The sequence below is a fragment of the Chiloscyllium plagiosum genome, unplaced genomic scaffold, assembly GCF_037043375.1.
Source record: "Chiloscyllium plagiosum isolate Xiang-an unplaced genomic scaffold, Cpla_swu_hap1 HiC_scaffold_4, whole genome shotgun sequence".
In the NCBI taxonomy this organism is placed as follows: domain Eukaryota; kingdom Metazoa; phylum Chordata; class Chondrichthyes; order Orectolobiformes; family Hemiscylliidae; genus Chiloscyllium; species Chiloscyllium plagiosum.
The window spans coordinates 31,843,772-31,855,982 of record NW_028270142.1 but is presented as its reverse complement, the minus strand read 5'-3'; the positions used below and the strand labels follow the sequence as shown (position 1 = coordinate 31,855,982).

The following is a 12,211-nucleotide window of genomic DNA, read 5'->3' as shown; positions in this document are numbered from 1 at the left end:
CAGAAGCGGAAGACATTGGGAAATATCCTTTAAGATAATCAGCTGCAGAGATGTCCCCATACCTCATCTTCATGTTTTCAGACTTTCAGAGGAAAGATTCTGAACAACCATGACCAGACCAGAAAGATGTTTAGATTAAAGTGATGCTGGAAAAGCACAGCAGGTCAGGCAGCATCCAAGGAGCAGGAAAATCGACGTTTTGGGCAAAAGCCCTTTATCAGGAATAGAAGGTGCCTTCAGGGTAGAGAGATAAGTGGTGGTAGTGGGGGGCTGGGGAGAAGGTAGCAAAGAGTACAATGGATGAATGGGGGTGGGGATGGAGGTGATAGGCCAGAGGGGAGGGTTGAGCAGATAGGTGGGAAGGAAGATAGGCAGATAGGACAGGTCATGAAGACAGTGCTGAGCTGGAAGGTTGGAATTAGGGTAAGATGGGGGGAGGGGAAATGAGGAAACTAGTGAAGTCCACATTGATGCCCTGGGGTTGAAGTGTTCCGAGGCGGAAGATGAGGCGTTCTTCCTCCAGGCGTCGGGTGGTGAGGGAGTGGCTGTGGAGGAAGCCCAGGACCTGCATATTGACGGCAGAGCGGAGGGGGAGTTGAAATGTTGGGTCACGGGGCGGTGGAGTTGATTGGTGCGACTGTCCCAGAGATGTTCCCTAAAGCATTCTGTGAGGAGGCATCCAGTCTCCCCAATGTAGAGGGGACCGCATTGGGAATAACGGAAACAATAAATGACACTGGTGGATGTGCAGATGAAACTTTGATGGATGTGGAAAACTCCTTTGGGGCCTTGGATGGAGCTGAGGGAGGAGGTGGGGGCACAGGTCTTGCGAATCCTGCGGTGTCAGGGGAAGGTGCCAGGAGGGGAGGGTGGGTTGTTGGGGGGGTGTGGACCTGACCAGGTAGTCACGGTGGGAACGGTCTTTGCGAAAAGTGGAAAGGGGTGGCGAGGGAAATATATCCCTGGTGGTGGGGTCCATTTGGAGGCGATGGAAATGTCAGCAGATGATGTGGTTTATGTGAAGGTTGGTAGGGTAGAAGGTGAGGACCAGGTGAGTTCTGTCCTTGTTGTGGTTGAAGGGGTGGGGTTTGAGGGCAGAGGTGCGGGATGTGGATGAGATATGTTGGAGGGCATCTTCAACCATGTGGGAAGGAAAATTGCGGTCTCTAAAGAAGGAGGCCATCTGGTGTGTTCTGTGGTAGATCTAGTCCTCCTGGGAGCAGATACAGCAGAGGCAGAGGAATTGGGAATACGGGATGGCATTTTTGCAGGAGGTAGGGTGGGAAGAGGTGTAATCCAGGTAGCTGTGGGAGTCGGTGGGTTTGTAAAAAAAAGTGTCAGTGTCAAGTCGGTCATCATTAATGGAGATGGAGAGGTCCAGGAAGGGGAGGGAGGTGTCAGAGATGGTCCAGGTGAATTTAAGGTCAGGGTGGAATGTGTTGGTGAAGTTGACGACCTGCTCAACTTCCTCGCGGGAGCACGGGGTGGTGCCAATGCAGTCATCAACATAGTGGAGGAAGAGGTGGGGAGTGGTGCCAGTGTAACGACAGAAAATGGACTGTTCTACATAGCTGACAAAGAGACAGGCATAGCTGGGGCCCATACGGGTGCCCATAGCTACCCCTTTGGTCTGGAGGCAGTGGGAGGATTCGAAGGAGAAATTGTTAAGGATGAGGACCAGTTCGGCCAAACGAATGAGAGTGTCAGTGGAAGGGTACTGTTGGGGATGTCGGGAGAGGAAGAACTGGAGGGCTTGGAGGCCCTAGTCATGGCGGATGGAGGTGTAGAGGGATTGGATGTCCATGGTGAAAATGAGGCACTGCGGGCCAGGGAAATGGAAGTCTTGGAGGAGGTGGAGGGCATGGGTGGTGTCTCGAACATATGTGAGGAGTTCCTAGACTGGGAGGATAGGACAGTATTGAGGTAGGTGGAGATGAGTTCGGTGGGGCAGAAGCATGCTGAGACAATGGGTCGGCCGGAGTGGTCAGGCTTGTGGATCTTTGGAAGGAGGTAGAATCGGGCGGTGTGGGGTTCCTGGACTACGAGGTTGGAAGCTGTGGGTGGGAGATCTCCTAAGGTTCTGTATGCTGAGGGAGATGATGGTTTGGTGATGGGGGGGGGTGTCATGATCATGGGGGCGGTAGGAGGAAGTGTCTTTGTGTTGGCGTCTGGCTTCAGCGGTGTAGAGGTCAGTGCGCCAATCTACCACTACACCCCCTTTATCCACTGGCTTGATGGTGAGGTTGGGATTGGAGCAGAATGGAGAGCTGCGCATTGTGAGGGTGAGAGGTTGTATTGCGAGGGGGGGTAGACAGTTTGAGGCAGTTAATGTCTTCTTGGCGGCAGTTGGAAATGAAGAGATCGAGGGCGGGTAATCAGCCAGCACGGGGTGTCTAGGTAGATGGAGTGTGTTGGAGCTGGGTGAAGGGGTCCTTGGAAAGTGGGCATGAGTCCTGATTGTAAAAGTAAGCTCGGAGGCGGCGGAAGAAGTGTTCGACGTCACGGCGTGTATTAAATTCATTGATGCATGGATGGAGATGGACAAAGGTAAGGCCTTTGCTGAGGACTGCTCGTTCGTCCTCAGTGAGGGGGAGGTCTGGAGGGATGGTGTAAACTCGGCAGGGCTGGCAGCAAGGACTTGGGGTAGGTGTGGAGCTGGGAGTGGGGGGCGGAGCCTGTAACTGGAGTGGACCTGGTGGTAGGGGGACTGGGGGTGGAGGCATGAGTTCCCCTCAGGGTTCTGGGGGCAGGGATGGTGACAGTGGGATCTGTGGGGAGGGCATGTCAGCAGAATGCAGGTGAGTGGCATTGTTGGGGGGGCAGAAGTGGTGGCGAACACAGCGGGGGGGGTGGGGGGAAGGTCGCTGAGGGTGTGACATCAGTGATGACGTGGGGGGCGGAAGTGATGTCATGTGTGGTGCAGATCCTGGCTTCTTCCACCGCTGCTCCCTCACCACCCGACGCCTGGAGGAAGAACGCCTCATCTTCTGCCTCAGAACACTTCAACCCCAGGGCATCAATATGGACGCCACCAGTTTCCTCATTTCCCCTCCCCCCACCTTACCCCAGTTCCAACCTTCTAGCTCAGCAATGTCCTCATAACCTGTCCTACCTACAAATCTTCCTTCCCCCCCCCATCCGCTCCACTCTCCCCTCTGACCTCTCACCTTCATCCCCACCCCCATCCACCCATTGTACTCTTTGCTATCTTCCCCCACCCTCCTCTCTGACCTATCATTCACCATTGTACTCTTTGCTACCTTCTCCCCAGCAACCCCCTGCTGCCACCCCCACCCCCACTTACCTCCACCCTGGAGGCTCCCTGCCTCCATTCCTGATGAAGGGTTTTTGCCCGAAATGTTGATTTTCCTGTTCCTTGGATGCTGCCTGACCTGCTGTGCTTCTCCAGCACCACTCTAATCTAAACTCTGGTTTCCAGCATCTGCAGTCCTCACTTCAGACCAGAAAGATCCCAGACAAAAGAAAAGAATCTCCAGTACTTCTTTAAGAAATAATGGGTCAAAAGTAATATAATTCTTATATCTACAGGTCATGTCAGAAATACTATCCAACAGGAAGGACAAATTAAATCTGATTCATAAGCAAGCCATTCTTGGATGGATCACAGTAAACCTTTCCTGTTCGTAACAACAATGCTTAAGATCTTCATACAACACGCTTGAATAGCACCAGCTGCTTACTGCACTGTGGAAGCATGTGTGTTGATGTAACCTAAAGAACACAAAGACAGTGTTATGAGGAGGAATATCAAAGTGCAATCGCAGGTAGATAGGATAATTTGGTATGCTTTCCTTTATTGGTCAGAGCAATGAGTAAAAGAGTTGGGAGGTCATGTTGTGACTATACAGGACATTCATTTGGCCACTTCTGGAATATTGTGTGCAATTCTGTTCTCCCTTCTATATGAAGGATGTTGTGAAACTTGAGATGGTTCAGAAAATATTTACAAGGATGTTGCAGGTTTGGAGGGTTTGAGCTATAGAGAGATGCTGTTTTCCTTGGAGCATCAGAGGTTGAGAGGTGACGTTATAGAAATCTGTAAAATCATGGGGGACATAGATAGGGCAAACAAACAAGGTCTTTTACCTGGGATGGGGGAATCCAGAGCTACAGGACATAGGTTTAGGGTGAGAGGGGCAAAATTTAAAAGGGACCTAAGGGGCAATGTTTTCATGCATGGTGTGTGCATGGAATGAGCTGCCAGAGGAAGTGGTGGAGGCTGGTACAATTTTAACATTTAAAAGGCATCTGGGTAACTATATGAAAAGGAAGGGTTTAGAGAAATATGGGCCAAGTGCTGGTAAATGGGACAAGATTAATTTAGGATATCTGGTCGGCATGGACAAGTCGGACCAAAGGGTCTATTTCCATGCTGTACATCTCTATGACTCTATCAGAGCCACATTTAAGATGGCAAGGAAAAGTAAAGACCATTCAGTTCATTTAGCTTGCTCTATTCTTTAAATCCAACTGTGGGACGTCCTCACTGGCATAGCACCCTCAACATATGAATCAATATGCACCTTTTTCTTTGACTGTATCAAAGATAATTACATCTACTACATTAAACTAGGAGGTCATTTCATCACTTAATGCTATGGAGAGTAGAGACTTCTAAAGTGATACTCACCTTGAATTTTGCTACAAGATATCAGTCTACTAATTATTTCTTTAGCCTGAAGTTATAGTTTTGCTCTATTATTCACCAGTTTCACTTCTGCAATTCCTTTCACAGCTTCTGAAACCCAGATTATACAGTCCATCTCAACACTTCTTGTCAATGCAAACATTCTTTACTCAGACATATCAAGTAGCTCATGTGCAGATGTGATCTTGGATATGCAAAGGGAAGTTGGGCAAGTGACAGTAAAGCCAACACCATTACATATGGAAGGTGGATGAGTCACTGGGGATTACGGATCCCTTGGGAGTTAACTGAGGAAACTGAAGCATTTCCCAGGATTTTATTTTATGATTTATAATTTGTCAGGTGTATTTTACAGTGAGAAAAACAGTAAAATATAGTGAAAAGCTTTTCCACTGTCGCCACGATGTCGTGCCATTTTGAATAATTTCAAAATTTTTAAAAAATGCTTAAAGAGAGCGCATCAGTCTTAAGCCAGTTTATCGTCAATGAAGCCCTGTGCTGCCATTCCTCTTCCACCGTCTTACATCCATCGATACTGGACCCAAACAACATTGAAGTCACCACTCTTCAAGCGCTATCTTTCAGCACTTTGCTGATTCTCCTCCGCCAACACCTTGTCGCCACCTGCACCGGTCCCACCAACATCAGAGTCACATCTCTCACTGCTGGGTCCAGCTCATCGATGTCACATGATGCCCTTCCAGTACCGCATCGCCCCCGCCAGTGCCGGACCCAACCAATGATAAAGCATCTTTTATGACTCGGCCTAGGGTGGCATGGTGGCTCAGTGGCTAACACTGTTGCCTCACAGCACCAGGGTCCCAGATTCAATTCCAGCCTTGGGTGACTGTCTGTGTGGAGTTTGCACATTCTCCCAGTGTCTGCATGGGTTTTCTCCGGGTGCTCCGGTTTCATCCCACAGTCCAAAGAGATGGGCAGGACAGGTGAATTGGCCATGCTATATTGCCCATAATGTTAGTCAGAGTGAAATGGGTTTGGGCGGGTTACTCTTCGGAGAGAAAGTGAGGGCTGCAGATGCTGGAGATCAGAGCTGAAAATGTGTTGCTGGAAAAGCGCAGCAGGTCAGGCAGCATCCAAGGAACAGGAGAATCGATGTTTCGGGCATAAGCCCTTCTTCAGGAGGGTCAGTGTGGACTGGTTGGGCCGAAGGGCCTGTTTCCATGCTGTAGGGAATCTAATCTATCTTATTAATGTTGCCTCAGATGTAGCAGCTGCTGATTCCAATACCAGGTCCCATGCTCGCCCCAGAAAAGTAAATAGGGGCTCACCTGCCACTGCCACGAGATCTCCGCTGGGCCAAATCACTGTCGCCACAATTCCCTGAGAATTTACCTCTAACTCTTCCACTCTCCCAACAGGTTACTCGGCTATAACTGTGACACAATGAGTGGGAGTTAATGAGACAATGGTGATATTAAAAATAAGTTACACCATACCAGCATAAGACATGCTTGATGGACCAGTTGGACTTCATCTGTCCTTTCTTTTGTACTTCTGGATATAAATGGCCAACTCCTAATCATATGCAGGTCTGTGCATATAATATTCTTGTGAGGTGACCATGTTAATGAACATCTGCAAGATAGGTTGGTTCTTTCCACTCATTATAGTCTAGCATTGGGGGTGAGCCAAGATCTCTTGCAGCTGAGACTCTGAAGGAAGCAGCTGAGTGTGACAAAGTTGGACAGCAGATATGCCAGAAGATCGTGGCTTTGATAGGAACTTGCAAAGTTGTATTGAATGTTTCCCTGCCAGTGAACATGACTTTGAGATGTTAAATATCCAACCATAGCAATGTAACCACAAAGCATATCATCACACATTAGTGACTGAACATCAGGCCCTTTCAATGACCAAATACTGCATTACCAAAACAGGACAGGAATACCTCCATGGAAATGGTATACGTTCATTGACCAATCGTACAGCGTACTTGTACCAGACATGCCAGCCTCAGTGGGAAAAGCGGAACCGCTGGAAGTTTGTAAATGGAAACAGCTTATGTGCAGGTTGGGAAGATATCATGAATAACCTAACATTAACTACATCCGATTAAAACCTGATGCTGTGAAGAGTATTACTGGATTCAAGAAAGAACTTTCTCTCTTCATAGATGCTTCCAGAACTGAGTTTTTCAAGCACTTTCTGTTTTTATTTCAGATATCCAGCATCTGCAGTACTCGACTTTTATTTAATAATTTCCAAAGACTCTTGTTCTTCCAATTCTTGCAATTTAAAGTTTGCATCCTTGTTTAAATGTCTTTTATTCTCTCACTTCAGAGCAGCTCCATAGTGAAAACAGTTCTGAAACCCCAGCAGAAATGTGAACCTGTGACTGAGTTTTTAAAAACATACTTTGGAGTACTGCATACAGTTCTGTTCACCCTATTATAGGGAGGATATTACTAAATTGGAGAGGTTTCATAAAGGATTTACCGGGATGTTGTCGGGACTGGAAAGTTTGAGTTATAAGGATAGGCAGGGACCTTTTTCATTGGAGCGTAGGAGATTGAGGGGAGACTTGGCGGCACGGTAGCACAGTGGTTAGCACTGCTGCTTCACAGCGCCAGAGACCCGGGTTCAATTCCTGCCTCAGGCGACTCTCTGTGTGGAGTTTGCACATTCTCCCCGTGTCTGCGTGGGTTTCCTCCGGGTGCTCCGGTTTCCTCCCACAATCCAAAAATGTGCAGGGGTTAGGTGAATTGGCCATGCTAAATTGCCCGTAGTGTTAGGTGAAGGGGTAAATGTAGGAGAATGGGTCTGGGTGGGTTACGCTTCGGCGGGTCGGTGTGGACTTGTTGGGCCGAAGGGCCTGTTTCCACACTGTAAGTAATCTAATCTAAAAAAACCTCATTAAAGGCATATAAGGTGAATGGCAAAGGTCTTTTCCCTAGTGTAAGTAGTTCAAAACTATGGGGGATATTTTGAAGGTCAGAGCGGAAAGATTTATAACGGACCTGAGTGGCAACTTTTTCACACAGAGGGTAGTTCATGTGTGGAATGAACGGCCAGAGGAAGTGATAAATGCAGATGCAGTTACAATTTTTAAAAGACATTTGGACAGGTACGTGAATAGGAAAGGTCTGAGAGACACAGGCCAAACACAGGCAAGTGTGACTAATCTAGCTTGGGAGACTAAGACAGCACGGATAAGTTTAACTAAAGGGTCTGTTTCTGTGGTGTATGACTCCGTGATCCTATGACTCCATTTTATAGCTCTTGATGGAATCATAAAATGGTGCACCACAGGAGGTCATCCATGCCAAAGAACTATCCAGGTAGACCTCTTTCCTCTTTTCTTACCCATAACTTTAATGAATATTTTGCTTTAAGCATTTATCAAATTTCCTTTTGAAAATCGTTACTGAATCTGCTCCCTTAAGTTTTCAGGCAGTGCATTCCAAATCAAAACAATCCATTCTCTCAAGAAAATTTGTTTCTTCACTGAGCCTCTACTAAATTTCCTCTTAATCTTCTTTGTTCCTTCCAGTTTTAAACACTTCAAGCTTGGAGGCTATGCCTTCAATTCTCTAAGCCCTAAATTCTGGCCTCTGAAATTACCTCACGAAATATCTCACCATCTCTACCTCTCTCTCTAAAGTCACCGCTTAAAACTCATCTCCTTAAGCAAGCTTTTGGTCAGCTGTTCAAATTTCTCCTCAACTAACGTGGTATCCAATTTTTCTCTATTGAGAGGTTTTAGGGCTCTGGCTATTGGCTTGCATCATCCACTAGTTGGATGCTGAGAGATTATAACTCAAACAAAATAAGCAGTGCTGTGGAACCGTTTATTTTACACTCCTGAGAAGTGTTTAGAGATGTTTTCTCAGATTAAAAGAGGTATATAAATGCTTATTGTTATTGCAGGGGTAGCAGTAGCAGTAATAAGGATAACAACCACTGCATCACCATTCTCACCGCATAACTGAAGTTACTCATCCCTGGTAACAATCAAGCAAATCCTCTCTAAACTCGCTATAAGGCCACATCATATTTCCTGAAGTCTGCTCCTGAGGGTTTAACACAATACTTCAACTGAGAATTATAAAGCAATTTATAAATGAGGTCACGGATTCGTTCACCGAGCTACTGTGTTTTTCTGCAGACGTTTCGTTGCCTCGCTAGGTGAAATAGTCAGTGCATCTTCGATAAAGTATTGGTGGTCTGTCCCACCTAGTATCGTACTTACCTGTTTTTTGTACTTCCACTTCTGTATCTGTATGGTTTGTATATGGGGTCCAATTCAATGTATTTATTGATTAAGTTCTGGTTGGAGTGCCAAGCTTCAAGCAATTCTCTGGAATGTCTCTGTTTTGCCTGTGTTAAGATAGTTATATTGCCCCAGTTGAATTTGGAGTTTTTGAAAAGATTTGTAACTCAGGTTGTGGATGAGGTTGTAGATGTATTCACCGAGCTAGTGTGTTTTTGTGCAGACGTTTTGTTGCCTCGCTAGATGACATTGTCAGTGTGTCTTTGATAAAGTGTTGGTGGTCTATCCTGCCTGGTTTCTATGTATCTCTGTTTTTTGGTACTTCTGGCTCTGTATCTGAGTGGTTTATGTCCATTTCAATGTATTTCGTGATTGAGTTCTGCTTGGAGTGCCAGGCTTCAAGGAATTCTCTGGCGTGTCTCTATTTTGCCTCTGCTGGGATAGTTACATTGACTTAATTGAATTTATGCCCCTTTTTTGTCTGTGTGGTTGGAAACGAGAGTGTACTAGTCATGTCAGGCAGTGGCAAGTTGATGCTCGTGCATTCATATAGTCAGTTTTCTTCCTGTTTGTCCTATGTAGTGTTTTTCACGGTCCTTGCAGGGTATCTTGTACATAATGTTTGTCTTGTTGGATGTGACTGTCGTGTCTTTAACCTTTGTGACAAGCTGGTGAAAGGTGTTTACTGGTTTGTGGACCCTAGGGGTCTGAGTAGTCAGGTTGTCATTTTTGGTATGTCTTTGTCTCGTCATGTAGTATTTTCTTCTTTACGTTTGTTGCACAAGTACCGGAGGATCATGCTCTTTGGGTCCAATTTTGTTTAAATCCCTTGAATAGGTTTTCCTATTCTGCCTTTAGGAGTTCTGGGCAGCTGCAGTGTATCCTTGCCCGTTTAAGTAGTGTCCTAATGCAACTCCATTTGTGGGTGTTGGGGTGGTTGCTGTTATCATTAGTATCTAGTCTGTATGGGTGTTCTTCCTGTACACACTGGTCTGGAGTTCACCAGTAGGTGTGCATTCCACTAATATGTTGCAAAGGGGAGTCTGCTGTTGGTTTCCTCTTCTTCAGTACACTTTATTCCGGTGAGGACGTTACTGATGTGGTTGTGGGCTTCTTCAAGGTGTGTACGTTAATGATGACAAAGGTATCATCTACATACCGGATCCAGAGTTTGGGTTGGATTGTGGGGAGGCTGTCCATTCTAAGTGTTACATTTCTGCTTCTGCTGTCAGTTCTGATATCAGGGACCCCATTGCTGTGCCATTGATTTGTCTGTATACTTGCCCATTGAATGTAAAGTGAGTAATGAGGCATAGGTCTAATAATTTAAGTACGCTGTTCTTGTTGACGTCGTCAGGTGTCCTAGTAACCACTTTGTTCAATAACGTGGCAGTGGTCAATGTCTATAGATGTAAAGAATGCTGTTACATCAAATGAATTCATTATTTCGTCCTCCTCTATTGTGGTATTTCTGATGATGTTAAGGAACTCTTGGAAGAAGTGAAAGGAGTGGTTGGAATATTCTGTCATGCGTTTTAGTCTTGTTTACAGCTCCTTGGCTAACCTGTAGGTAGGCATCCTTGGGAATGATATAATAGGTCTAAGGAGGGCTACTGCTTTGTGAAGCTTAGGTAGTCCGTAGAATCGGGGTGTGTTGTATCCATCGGGTTTCACCTTTTGCAGGTCTGTTTTGTTGATGTCTCCTGTGCTGTGTAGTTGCTTTGATGCCATGGTAATCCTATTCTTGAGTTGTGGGGTCAGGTCTATTGCCGCCTATTGGTAAGTAGTAGTATCACTGAGTAGTTTGTTTGCTTTCTCGATGTACGGGTTTCTGTTCAGTATTACTGTCATCCTTCCTTTGTCTGGTAGTATAACTATGTTCTTGTCCGTTTTGAGTTTCTCCAATGCTTTCCTTTCTTCTGTGGGGAGTGTGGTCCAGTTCCCTTTTCTGCTTAGTCAGGGCAGTTGTCTGTCTGATAGTCTGTTGTGTTTCTTAGAATATACATAACAAGACCACAAGAACTCGGAGCAGGAGTTGGCCATCCAGCCGTTCGAGCCTGCTCCACCATCAATAAGATCATGGCTAATCTTTTCGTGGCCTCAGCTTCACTAATCCGCCCTCTCACCATAACCCTTCATTCCTTTACAGTGCAAAAAATGATCTAACTTAGCTTGAAAAACATTTACTGAGGGAGCGTGAATTACTTCACTGGGCAGGGAATTCCAGATTCACAACCCACTGGGTGAAGAAGTTCCTTCTCAATTCAGTCCTAAATCTGCTCCCCCTAATTTTGAGGCTATGCCCTCTTGTCCTAGTTCCACCTGCCAGTGAAAGCATCTTCTCTATTTCTATCCTATCTATTCCCTTCATAATCTTATGTGTCTCGATAAAATCTCCCCTCATTCTTCTAAATTCCAATGAACATAATCGCAGTCTCCTCAGTGTCTCCTCATAAGCCAACCCTCTCAACTCCAGAATCAACCTAATGTACCTCCTCTGCATCCACTCCAGTGCCAGTATATCCTTTCTAAAGTCAGGAGACCAAAACTGTACACAGTACTCCAGGTGTGGCCTCACCAGCACCCTACACAGCAGCAACATTACCTCTTTGCTTTTAATCTGCATCTGCAGACCAACCTTCTGTGATGCATGTGCAAGGATACCCAGGTTTTTCCGCACAACAGCATTCTGCATTTTTTTACCATTCAAGTATTAGTCTTTTTTACTGTTATTTCTATCACATTAATTCACATTGTACTTCATCTGCCTGACCTTTGCCCGCTCACTTACACTATCTATGTCCCTTTACAAAGTTTGACAGTCCTCTGCACATTTTGCTCTACCACTCATCTTAGTGTCATTTGCAAATAGATGGCACAGTGGCTCAGTGATTAGCACTGCTGCCTCACAGTGCCAAGGACCTGGGTTCGATTCCCACCTCAGGCGACTGCCTGTGTGGAGCTTGCACATTCTCCCCGTGTCTGTGTGGGTTTCTTCTGGGTGCTCCAGTTTCCTCCCACAATCCAAAGATGTGCAGGTTAGATGAATTGACCATGCCAAATTGCCCACAGTGTTCAGGGATGTGTAGATTAGATGCCTTAGTCAGGATAAATATAGGATAGTGAGGTGTGGAAAATGGGTCTGGGTGGGATACTCTTCAGAGGGTTGGTGTGGACTTGTTGGGCCAAAGGGCCTGTTTCCACTCTGTAGGGATACTATTTTATTCTAAACTTTGACACACTATATGTGGTCCCCAACTCCAAATCATCTATATAAATTGTGAATAATTGCAATCCCAACACTGATCCCT

General features: G+C 46.0%; 1 protein-coding gene across 6 annotated transcripts in view; it reads right to left on the bottom strand.

Annotated features, from left to right (window-relative positions):
* sugct (succinyl-CoA:glutarate-CoA transferase) overlaps positions 1-12,211 on the bottom strand; it is a 475,105-nt gene that overhangs the window by 381,394 nt on the left and 81,500 nt on the right. The gene's annotated exons all lie outside the window — the stretch shown is intronic.